The sequence below is a fragment of the Danio rerio genome, chromosome 24 (assembly GCF_052040795.2).
Source record: "Danio rerio strain M-AB ecotype USA chromosome 24, GRCz13ab, whole genome shotgun sequence".
Taxonomy (NCBI): domain Eukaryota; kingdom Metazoa; phylum Chordata; class Actinopteri; order Cypriniformes; family Danionidae; genus Danio; species Danio rerio.
This window is the reverse complement of record NC_141044.1, coordinates 30,859,016-30,871,995: the sequence shown is the minus strand read 5'-3', so window position 1 is coordinate 30,871,995 and position 12,980 is coordinate 30,859,016. Positions and strand designations below refer to the sequence as shown.

The 12,980-nt window shown below is 35.2% G+C and overlaps 1 long non-coding RNA gene across 1 annotated transcript in view; it reads left to right on the top strand.

Annotated features, from left to right (window-relative positions):
• LOC147838064 (uncharacterized) overlaps nucleotides 1–12,980 on the top strand; it is a 225,325-nt gene that overhangs the window by 86,068 nt on the left and 126,277 nt on the right. Inside the window, exon 2 of the long non-coding RNA XR_015525092.1 lies at nucleotides 4,335–4,449. This is a non-coding gene — a long non-coding RNA (uncharacterized LOC147838064). The remainder of the gene's footprint in view (nucleotides 1–4,334; nucleotides 4,450–12,980) is intronic.

Sequence of the window (12,980 nt, the reverse complement as noted above, 5' to 3'; positions counted from 1 at the left end):
GGTCAAGACGATCTGCTGCGATTCAAACTGAGCATCAGAATAGGGAAGAAAGGAGATTTAAGTGACTTTGAACGTGGCATGATTGTTGGTGCCAGACGGGCTTATTTGAGTATTTCATAAACTACTGATCTACTGGGATTTTCATGCACAACCATCTCTAGGGTTTACAGAGAATAGTCAGAAAATAAGAAAATATCCAGTGAGCGACAGTTCTGTGGGCGCAAATGCCTTGTTGATGCCAGAGGTCAGAGGAGAATGGCCAGACTGGTTCCAGCTGATGAAAAGGCAACAGTAACTCAAATAATCAATCGTTACAACCAAGGTCTGCAAAAGAGCATCTCTGAACACACAACAGGTCCAACCTTGAGACGGATGGGCTACAGCAGCAGAAGACCACACTGGTTGCCACTAATGTTAGCTAAAAACAGGAAACTGAGGCTATAATTCGCACAGGCTAACCAAAATTAGACAAGAGAAAAATGTTGCCTGGTCTGATGAGTTTCGAAATCTGCTGTGACATTCACATGGTAGGGTCAGCATTTGCCGCCAACACCATGAAAGCATGGATCCATCCTGCCTTGTATCAACTGTTCAGGCTGCTGGTGGTGGTGTAATGCTGTGGTGGATATTTTCTTGACACACTTTGGGGCCATTAGTACCAATTGAGCATCATGTTAACGGCACAGCCTACCTGGGTATTGTTGCTGACCATGCCCATTCATTTAGGACAACAGTGTACATGAACACAGAGAGAACATGCAAACTCCACACAGAAACTGTAAGGACTCATTAAGGTGCATTCCTCCTCCTGACCAGAAGGAGGTGCTCCTGTCTCCTTGCACAACAGGATCCAATTGTCTCGCTTCCTCCTGAACAGTGAATGGCACCACGTTCTCACCATCTGCTGTGTGCCACCACTCAAGCTTGATTTGCAACACCTGTGTCTTGCCCTATATAAGTGTGTGTGTTACAAGCTACTGTGTTCAGTCTTGAGCCAGTACCACCTGGTGTTCTCCAGATTGTCTAGAGAAGCTAAGTGACATTCTACTGCTGGTTTTTTGACCCTTGTGTCTAATTTGTTTTGCCTGTTTACTAGAAGCTCAGCTTCAGTTATTTCTGTTGTACTTTTGAATTCTATTTTTCTAGTAAAGATTATCTGTTTATTTTTTCTGAAACCAAAGCCTCAAGTTCCCTTATTATTCTTCTGCTCTTGGGTTCATCTAGTGAGGAGTCAGCTCAACTGGGAAAAGCCCCAGCTTTGTGTCCAGGAGACCCGGGTTCAATCCAAACCTTACAGAAACGCCAACTGACCCAGCCGAGGCTCGAACCAGCAATCTTCTTGCTGTGAGGCGACAGCACTACCTACTGCACCACTGCATCACCTATTCCCCTTATAAAGTAAAAAAAAAAAAAAAAAAACAGAATTCAAACAAATGTAATGAAATATAAAATGTTTGAATTATAATGATAACGAATGCTCTTTACTGAAACAAAGTTCATTTCTGACACACATGAACTTTAAATGTCATGAAGTCACAGGAATATGCCATCATGATCATATGCGGATAATTTCATTTTAGTATTAATATTACTTAACGATCGTCTTATTTTTTTATTTTACATGGTTGCTTTTAGTTTATTGATCGGACTTGGTAATGGGAAATCATGCCTTTTACCTGCATGATGGTGTAGATACAGCATTTACCAGAAGGGGCTGGTGAGCTGTTGATTGGTTAGCGTTTTAAACAGAAAAATTCTGTCATCACTTACCCTTCACTTTTCACAACCTCCATATAGTATTTGTCATACAATTTAAGTCCATGGTTTCATTCATTCATTCATTCATTTTCTTGTCGGCTTAGTCCGTTTATTAATCCGGGGTCACCACAGCGGAATGAACCGCCACCTTATCCAGCAAGTTTTTTACGCAGCAGATGCCCTTCCAGCTGCAACCCATCTCTGGGAAACATCCACACACACATTCACACACACTACAGACAATTTAGCCTACTCAATTCGCCTGTACCACATGTCTTTGGACTGTGGGGGAAACTGGAGCACCCGGAAGAAACCCACACGAAGGCAGGGAGAACATGCAAACTCCACACAGAAACACCAACTGAGCCGAGGTTCGAACCAGCGACCCAGCCCCCTTCTTGTTGTGAGGCGACAGCACTCCATGGTTTCTAATGTTATTTAAAATATCTTAATTTGTTTTTAACAGAAAAAAATAAACCCATAAAGGTTTTGAACAACTTGAGGATCAGTAACAATGAGTACATTTTTATTTTGGGGTGAACTATACCTTTAACATCAGTTTCTAGCTTTTTTTGTACTAAGTAAAAAAGCTATATTAAGAATTCAAAAGAAAAAAGTGTTAAAAAAAGGTCACTATTTAAGTTCCTAACAGAACTTATCGAACATTATTTCAAAAATGAAAATACACAGGCCAACTGTCCTCAGCTTAGACAGGGACAATACATTTTAATAAAAACGCATTGCCTGTTGCATCTGTCTTGTCAAGGTGAAATGAGCTCTCTGGAACTAAAATGAGAATCATAACAGCTTTATGTGCCAATAAACAAACAGTGGAGGTGTGTTGTTAGTGGTCTGAGTTGTTGCCTTGCAAAGAGTATTAATGTGCGAAAAGAAGAAAATGTGAAAGATAGTGTGAAAAAAAAACAGAAAGAAAAAGTGTTTTTTTTACCATTGAAACTAACAAGCGCTCAGCAGATGGCAGTGTGCACTAAACACACACAAGCACAACGGCAGAGATCATGAAAGAAACCTCACTAGGAGGCGCTAACGACACACAATGGCACAAATGTTCATCGAATTACACAAAATATAAGTCATGGCCTTCAAGCATTTCAGGTGTGAAATCAAAAGTACAAATGTTCACATAAACAGCATCATATATAAGTTTTCTAACATGATATAAAACCTATGTAAAACCTTTATATAACATCAGTTTGATTTAAAAAGTGTTTCTATATTCTAAATTGTTCATATTTCTGCCACTAATCCTGCATTTATTTTAAAAAAAAATAAATAAATAAATAATATATATATATATATATATATATATATATATATATATATATATATATATATATATATATATATATATATATATATATACTATTAGAATATATATTAGTACTATTATTTATACTATTAGTACTATTTAGAAAAAAGTTATTTGTTTTCAGTTATTTAGTTAGCTTTTGTCTTCATTTAAAAATACTTTGCATTGAACATTTTAAAATATATTTACATAGAAAAAAAAATATATATATATATGTGTGTGTGTGTGTGTGTGTGTATAAATATATATATATATATATATATATATATATATATATATATATATATATATATATATATATATATAACATTTTTTTCTATGTAAATATATTTTAAAATGTTTAATGCAAAGTATTTTTAAATGAAGACAAAAGCTAACTAAATAACTGAAAACAAATAACTTTTTTCTAAATAGTACTACATCATATTCAGACATTCAACACTACATCAGCATATTAGAATGATTTCTAAAAGATAATATGACACTAAAAACATGAGTAATTACGTTCAAAATTCAGCTGTGAATCACAGGAATCACATTTTAAAATACATTCATTAGACATCCGTTTTTTAGAATGTAAATACTATTTCACAATATTACTGCTTTAACTTTTTCATCAAATAAATTCAGCATCTATGAACAGAAGAAACATCTTTAAAAGAAATGAACTAAGGAATAAACTTACAAAAATGTACCATGACCATAGTTAACATTAATAACACGCCCTAGATTTCACTGTGTGATACAGTTGCATAAGATATCACACACTAGTTTCTAAATAAATAAATAAATAATGTTTTTTAAAATTTAAAATATTCTGAAAGCACAAACTATTAATATTTATAATTACACTAATAAGTATATACTAATTAAAATTCCTTTACTGTAAATAAACACTATTTTGGTGGAAATGATGGTTGGTTGCCATGGTAAATGACTCAGACTCAGATAAACTCAATTTAACCCCCAAACAACATGATGATAAGGTGATGGAACATAATGACTAGTCAGGTGCTTGTTTGTCACAAGGCCGATATTTCAGTAACAAGGTTTTGACTCAGGCATTATGTCTGAATGTTTTCACAGTGGTTCTGTAAGTCTAGGGGAAAGGGTTTTCTTTTACTTTCACAGAGAAATCTTTGTTTAGTTCAGTAGAAGACATCTACTGGTGAATACATCACATCTAAAATAAAGGTGCCATAAAGAACCAAAAATGAACTCTCACGTGTTGCCATAGACAACTCAGTGGCTCAGTGGTTAGCACTGTCGCCTCAGAGCAAGAAGGTCGCTGGTTGCCAGCTGGGTCAGTTGGCATTTCTGTGTGGAGTTTGCATGTTATCCCCGTGTCATTGACATCCATAGTAAGACGAAAAAATAAAAACATACTATATAATTCAACAGCTTCTGGTTCCTAATTGTTTTCAAAATAATTTGTGTGTGTGTGTTAGGATAATTGGATTTTGTATAGATCATCCAATAATTTAAATTCTGTCATCATTTACTTAACCTTCAGTTGTCACAAAACTGTTTCTTTCTTCTGTTGAACACAAAATAAGTTATTTAAAAAAAAAATATTAACAATTGTGTTTCATAGCAATTTTTTTTTCTATAATGGAACTCTATGGTACAAATTTTCAGCTTTATTCAAAATATTCCTTTCCGAACTATCTCTTTCTTTTGTGTTCAACAGTACACAGAAAGTCATAAAGGTTTTGAAACCACTTGAGGTTGAGTAAAGTTTCATTTTTGGGTATATCCTTTTAACAAAGGTAAGAAATGCAAACAGCTTTGGAACAAATCTGCAGGCTTTTATTTATCCATTTATTTATTTCCTATTTCTGTGCAGTCTTTTTTCAATTTGCAGATTCTCTGGAATGATATGAGCTGAAAACGTAACAAATAAAATAACAATAACATTTTATTTAGGGGTTTTTAAAAAAATATATAGTTGAAGTCATAATTATTAAACTCCCTGAGTTATTAGCCCCCTTGTTTATTTTTGTCCCCAGTTTCTGTTTAACGGAGAGAAGATATTTTCAACACATTTCTAAACATAATAGTTTAATAACTCATTTCTAATAACTGATGTATTTTATCTTTGCCATCTTGACAGTACATAATTTTTGACTAGATGTTTTTTCAAGACACTTCTAAACAGCTTAAAGTGACATTTAAAGATTTAACTAGGTTATTAGGTTAACTAGGCAGGATAGGGTAATTAGGTAAGTTATTGTATAACAATGGTTTGTTCTGTAGACTATCGAAAAAATATAGCCTAAAGGGGCTAATAATTTTGACCTTAAAAAGTCATTTAAACATTAAATACTGCTTTTATTCTAGCTGAAATAAAACAAATAAGACTTCCTCCAGAAGAAAAATATTATCAGACATACTGTGAAAATTTCCTTGCTCTGTTAAACATCATTTGGGAAATATACAAAACAGAAAAAAATTCAAAGGGGGTTTAATAAGTCTGATGGCAACTGTATACATATGAAGATTTACATAAGGAAATAAATGCAATGACAGGTTCAACAATCTGCGGATATTTGTGGATTTATGTGGGCGCAGATTCTGTGTGGGCCTAGTAATGAGTAAAAGATGACAGAATTTTCATTGTTTCAACTAACCCTTTAAGAACCTTGTGTGGAATATAAAGGTTCCATTAATGTTATACTAATGGAATCACCAATGCCAGTAAAGAGCCTTTATTCATAAGACTGAATATCAAAAACTGTATAAGCATTAACAATTACCCATGTCTATGTTTCAATATTTCCTTTTTCCTGTTATCTGCGCACATCTGTGGTTTGGCTAAGTGTTAACCGCTAATCAGCAAGCATTTTTTCACAAAACGAACGTGCTAAAATCAAAGATGTTAACCAAAACATCCACAAACGTTACCTTGGACAGTATTTGCTTTTTTTTATAATCAATAACAATTGAATTATGTTTAATGGTCAGTTAACTCTCTGATTATGGTGTAACAGACAGAAGTGTTGAGAATGCTGCAATCACAAGGCTGTAGGCTTTGTTTCCACTATGTAAAGGCACATTTAAAAACATACAAGGTTAACTGTTGTGTTGACCGTCATGACGATGCACTGTGTTAAAGTGTTATTAATATCTGTCTCACTGACTCAGTTGTCAGAGACGTGGGACGATTTCAACTTTACTACTTGAGCAACTTCCTGAGCGGTTTCTAGTCTCGCTTTGCTGTGTTTGCATGCATCACCTATACTATAGCTTTCCTTAGAAGTATTGAAACTAAAAAGTGACTCAAGGTTCACACTGACTTTTCGTTTCATTTTGTTACTAAAGAATTTAAAACATGTCACAGTACCTGTACTAGGAGTAAATCACTACACTCTTGTCTTCCAAGAAATGATGCAGAACTACTGAAAGTCAGTGAAGCCCCTAAACTTGAGCTATGGCCTTATATGCATTCTTTCATTTTCCTTCGGCTATTTTACCTTATTTATCAGGGATTGCCACAGCAGAATGAACCACCAACTATTCCAGCAAATGTTTTATGCAGCGGATGCCCTTCCAGCTGCAACCCAGTACTGGGAAACACCCATACACTCTCAAATTCACACACACACAGTCATAAACTAAGGCCCATTTTTTTAGTTCATCCAATTTACTTATATAGCACATGTGTTTGGACTGTGAGGCAAACCGGAGGAAACCCAGCACAGGGAGAACAGGCAAACTCCAAGGACAAATGTCAACTAGCCCAGCCAGGACTAAAACCAGCAACCTTTTTGCTTTGAGGTGAAACTGTTAACCACTGAGCCATAGCTTTATACTGAGCTAGCTTTATATGGAGACTCTAAAGCAGCAATAGACCAAAACATAAAATAAATTAATAATAATTTATAATAATACATTTTATTTAAAGGCGCCTTTCTAGCAACTCAAGGACACCGTACAATCAACAAGAGCAATAAAACAACAAGAGAAATAATAATATATACACAGCAATAGTGCAGATAAAATTAAGTATTAAAAGCTATCTTAGATAAGTGGGTTTTGAGTCTTGATTTGAACAGTGTGAGGGAGTCAATGTTTCTGATGGCAGGTGGTAGTGAGTTCCAAAGCCGCGGAGCAGAGTGGCTAAATGCTCTGTTGCCCATAGTCGAAAGAATAGAAGAGGGAACAGACAAAGTGGAGGGAGGAACAAGATCGCAAGGTGGGAGAAGGAGCAGAAATGTGGATGAGGGCAGACAAATATGGAGGGGTGCAGATTGTGGATGGCTTAGAATGTTAACATTAAGATTTTAAAGTCAATTCGAAAATGAATAGGTAACCAGTGAAGCTGCTGCAGGACAGGGGTGATGTGATGAGAAGAAGGAGTTCTGGTGATGATACAAGCAGCTGAGTTCTTGACCAACTACAGCTTACGGAGGGATTTATGAGTGAGACCAAAGAGAAGAGAGTTGCAGTAATCTAAATGAGATTTGACAAGGCTATGAACGAGAACAGCAGTAGCATGAGGGGTAAGAGAAGGGCGGAGACGGTTAATGTTGCGTAGGTGGAAGTAAGCAGACCGGGTGATGTTATTGATGTGAGAATCAAAAGATAGGGTGCTGTCAAGGATGACACACAGACTCTTAACCTGTTTAGAGGGATAGAAGAAATGTCGTCAATTGAAAGAGAAAAGCTGTCAGTTTTGGAGAGTGTTGATTTGGTACCAACAAGCAAAATCTCAGTTTTTGAACTATTTACCCAGGGGTGATTCTAGGATTCTCAGTTTAGGGGTGCTATACTCCTTATGATGGTTTAATGATAATAATAAATAATTATTTATATCAAAATTTAAAGAAAAAAATGTTTAATAAAATATGGTTGAGTAATAAAGTTATAGAAGTATTCAACTACAAAGGCAATTTTTAACATATAGGACCACTGAATAAGTCTGAATAGTTGAGTCGAGTTCTGATAAGTTCTACTTACACACTGACTGCATTTTGTGGTTGTTGGTTGTTGGTTGTGGTAGTTAGTAGTTAGTAGTTCATTCTGCTGTGGCAGGCCCTGATAAAATCAATGGCCAATAGAAGTTGAATGAATGAATGAATGACAAACCTTTTTCTATACTTAAGTACATTTGATCATGTGTTTCTATTTATAAAAAAAAAAACTAAAACTTTGTCATTTTTTTCAACTCTAAATGACAAAATCACAAATAAATCGCTAAAAGTTGGCTAAAACCCCCCTAAAATTGGTCAATCAACCCCTGTGGTGTTAATACTTTTGTGCTCTCACTTTTTTGAGCTGCTTCAAGAAATGTAAGATGTGCTGATTTGCTAATCTTTAATGATGAAATGAAATAAAGAGGGTAAAGTACATTTTTTATTTTTCAGTGACTTTCCAAGATGATTAGATGTTCTGAAGTGACTGAAACTCTCTGACAGTAGGTTGTCCAGATGAAGGAGCACTTTTAGGCCCAATTCCAATTCTACCAATTAGCCCTTCCCCTTACCATTTTGCGCTTTCATGTGAAGGGGTTGGGGTGTCCCAATTATTTTTAGCTTGAAGGTATAGGACTAAGGGGAGGGCAATTAACCCCTCGAAACAGAGATTTTTCAGGACCGCACTTGAAACCAAGGAGTAGAAGAATTTCTCAGAATACACCAGCTACAATGGCAGTATAGCTGCACCCGTCAAATTACTATTTTTTTGTCATTATTATGGATTTTTACTACAAACAAGCACGTTTTAATACATTTATTCATTTGTTTGTGTTTTACCGTCATGCTTTAAAAAAATGCTAAAATTGCTAAATTTCGCTATCTATAATACATAATAGTAACTCCTGTATAGCATTCTGACACTCAATGACACTTGAATACCCTGTCAGAAAAGTCTAGGGGCTGAGAATGACCTTTTTACAGTGTCTGCTATAACACTAAAGTTGTTTCCTTGTGTTTACATTGATGAATATGGCATAAATGATATATTCATCATGTATTATCATGATGAATATATCATCATGATAACATAATATAAGCCTTCAGTGATTTGAAGATAAATACCAACAAAAATTAAGCAACTGGAATAACTACAGCAGTCATGATCGTCTGTTCTCATATGAAGCAAGAGTTCACAATGACATATGATGACATGTGCAGGTGCTGTAGTGCTGTCTCATGTCTTAAGCGTAAATTTTGAAGCCCTTCATCTTCACACTCTGTTTCAAGGGCTAAGGGGAAGGGGTAGGGGTACAAAAATAGAATTGGGATTGGGCCTCAGTCAAAACAGAAGATGCTAGTCAAAACATGTCAACACTGCAGCTAAAATAAAAACCTTTGGAAAGTGTATGACAACATAAGAAATACAGTAAATGAACTCTGGACGAATCTGAAGAGGAGCAGATCCAGATGACAGCAGAAAAGTTTGAGAGACAATATATTGTCCTATGAGAGATAGCGATAACAGTGAAATCTGTGAGAGCTTGTGATGTCCTGTTAAAGGCTAATGATGTCCAGTGAGAAACTAGTGATGTTCTATGATGTGCTGAATATGCTGTATATCCTGAAATCAGTGTTTTGATATTGCAAGTTTACTAATAAAGATGCTTTTAAGAGCAACTTTATAAACCATTATAAATGTGAATCTGAAGGTTTTGTGCAACACAGGCTCATTGTAAATACAGAGCTCCGTATACATTTCTGGAGAGCAAGAATTATGTAGCCAGAGCTATACACAACTGCATTATATCTTTAAAACGAATGTTACGGGGCGGCATGACGTGGCTGACGGTTTCTGATTCTTTTCGTGCTACCAGCTGACCACTTACCTCCGTGTGGACGGCTTTTCTGCTGTTACCAGTTTGCCCAGTAGCTCGCCACATACGTTGGTGGACTTGAGACGCATAGAGCAGTTGACCACGACAATGGGGTTTGAGTCCAGCAAAGAACAGTTCCAGAAAGCAGATGAAACAAAAACAAAAAAAAGGCAACAAACAAAATAAACAGTTAAATATCAGAGTGAGAATGTGGTAAAATTTTAAAACTTGATAAAAATTAGAAGGCCACGCTTTTCTTTTTCCGGATTGCTTTTGAAAACACTGTCGGTTTGGTTAAGGGAAGGGGGTGGGGGGATCGGTCAGTCAATAAGTCAGTCGACAGTGGCCTCTAGTGGATTTTCGTGAGTACAGCAGGTGCAAATGGCACTCGTGAGAGAAGTTTGAAATCTGAAAAAGCATACACAGCAGCCCTGGTGGATTCATGAAAAAACCTCCTGGGACATATTTTGACATCTCCAGAAATGAAGATTAAGCACAATGGGAGCCAGATTCTTTTAGCTACATGGCTCCTCGGCTTTGGAACTCACTTCCCCTGGACCTTAGTGATGGGTTGTTCATGAACGATTCGTTCATTTTGAACGAATCTTCAATATGACTCGGGAACTACGAGTCCTCTCAGGGAGTGATTTGTTCATCTCAAGATTATCGTTAATTTCAAGTCTTTTGAGTCATTCATCGCGGAAAGGCAGAAGCCAATCATATGTGTTTAGAGCCGGAAAAAGAATTGATCCGTTCATCTCTCGAGTCCTCTATCGGATCTGAGTCATTCGTTCATCATGGGCCAATCATATTTGTTTAGAGCCAGAAAAAGAATTGATCCGTTCATCTCTCGAGTCCTCGGGTTTGAGTCATTCTGTCACGTGATGAACGGACGACTCAAGAACCCGAAGACTTGAAAGGTGAACTGATTATCATGGCTCCTATCGACTCAGACTGTGTACATTGGTTAAGATTATATGTGACTGTCAGTGTAACGTGAATGAACCTCTGACATTTGAAGACATGAAGAGGTGAGCTGATCAAAGAGATAAAGATACCTTCATAGACAAAAGAGCAGGTAAACATTGAATTATTATTTTCTCCTTTTTATAGTATTCTGTTTATGACTTGTTTGTCGTGTGATCAACCTTTTGGGCTAGTTGTAGATGTGTTTGGAAGCAATTAATAACATTTTAATAATATTTTGGCAAATTGAACCAAACGAACGAAATGACTCGAAAAAAGATTCGTTCATCTCAATGAACCAGACTCAAAGATCCGAGTCAATAAAATGATCCAAACTTCCCATCACTACTGGACATAAAGAGCAGCGATAGTCTTCACGCTTTTTAAATATCATCTCAAGACCCATCTTTTTAAGCAGGCTTTCTTTTTATCATGTTTGATAATGTTTGTACTTTTAAAATTTAGTTTGACAACATTTTATGAATTGTTTTAATTTGTTCTCATAGCTGCTTGTTGTAAGGCGACCTTGGGTGTCCAGAAAGGCGCCATTTACAAATAAAATGAATTATGTATAGGGGTGCGTACTGTATCAATGATAAGCTTGGGTTGGTTTTGTTGTATGCTTTCAGTGTTTTGTTTAAGAATGGAGTCAGAAACTGAGATAAATTATTTTTTTAATTCCATAACTATGTATCACTTTCCCAGTGCTGGTTGTGGCTGGAAGGGCATCCACTTCACAAAACATGTTCCCCAATCCTTTTGTTAGTAGGAACAAATATTGCCCGTTGGTATTGTGGCTATTATTTTAGCCACACAAAGTTAGTATGCTAAAACTGGCTCTCACGTTTTATATGATGCAAAGGAAAGATCTGAAGACAGACGGCTAAAACCATCCATGACTCTGCTGTTACGTGTCTCTGGGGATTTCCTGTCCTAACTCTGACTAAAGCCTCAAACACTCGGACTATTATTGTCCACGCAAATATAAATAGCTGCTGGCTGGAATATGTTGCATTAAATATTGCTAATTTTGTACACGGTATATTCCCTTGTTCCATTTGTGTAAAAGAGAAGGGCGGTGTAAAAAGTGGCATTCACAGACCAGCCCTTTTGGTTAACACTTTACAAATACACATTAACCAAATAAGGCAATGATTGTTGTTGAAGACTGAGCTGAGTTGTCACATGAGGAAGTTGCCACAAAGGCCTTTTCTCAGAAACTATACAACAAGAAGTCAAAGATTATTCAACAACAGTCAAAAGTATACAATAACATTCATTTAAAATTAGTCATGTATACATAAATGTGTTACTTTCCTTAAGTGCTGTGAAAAAGACTAAAGTTGATTTTTTTTTTTTTAATTAAAATAACTATAACATATTTTAAAATTTAAAAGAGCTGCTGATTTCCATACTTGGCTTCTGTTTTGCCTATAATTAAAAGTTATTAGGATATGTATATGTTGTTTTTTAAAAATGAACTAATTTATATTCTCTTCTGTGGAATAAATATTCTGTTTTGCATACAATAAAAGTTATTAGGTTATTGGTTTAAAAAATTAAAGAATTGATATTTTAAGAAAATAATGTTTTTATAAAAATCTTATATAACAGATTTAAAGTATTTAAAAGAGCTGCTGATTTTCAAACCCAACTTCTGTTTTGCCTATAATTAAAATATATTAAGATAAATATAAGTTAAAGTCAGAATTATTAGCCCCTATTTGATTTTTTTTCAGAGCAAGGCAATATTCACAGTATGTCTTACTCCTCTGGAGTAAGTCTTCTTTGCTAGAATAAAAGAAGTTATTAATTTTTTAAAAAACATTTCTAAGGTCAAAATGATTAGCCCCTTTAAGCAATTTTTTTCGATAGTCTACAGAATAAACTATATATATTCTGTTCAACAATTCTTTTCTTTTGCCTAGAATAAAAGTTATTACGTTATTAATATAACAAAATGTAAAAAAAAAAGATAGATATGTTAGATATTGATATATATTAGAGAATATTATGTTCATACTTACTGACTGTACAAGATATACTTTCATTAAAATACTTTTCATTACAATATTACAATATTACAATAAAAATAAAAGTATTATTTTTAGATATCCCATTGTTGTCTTCATATCT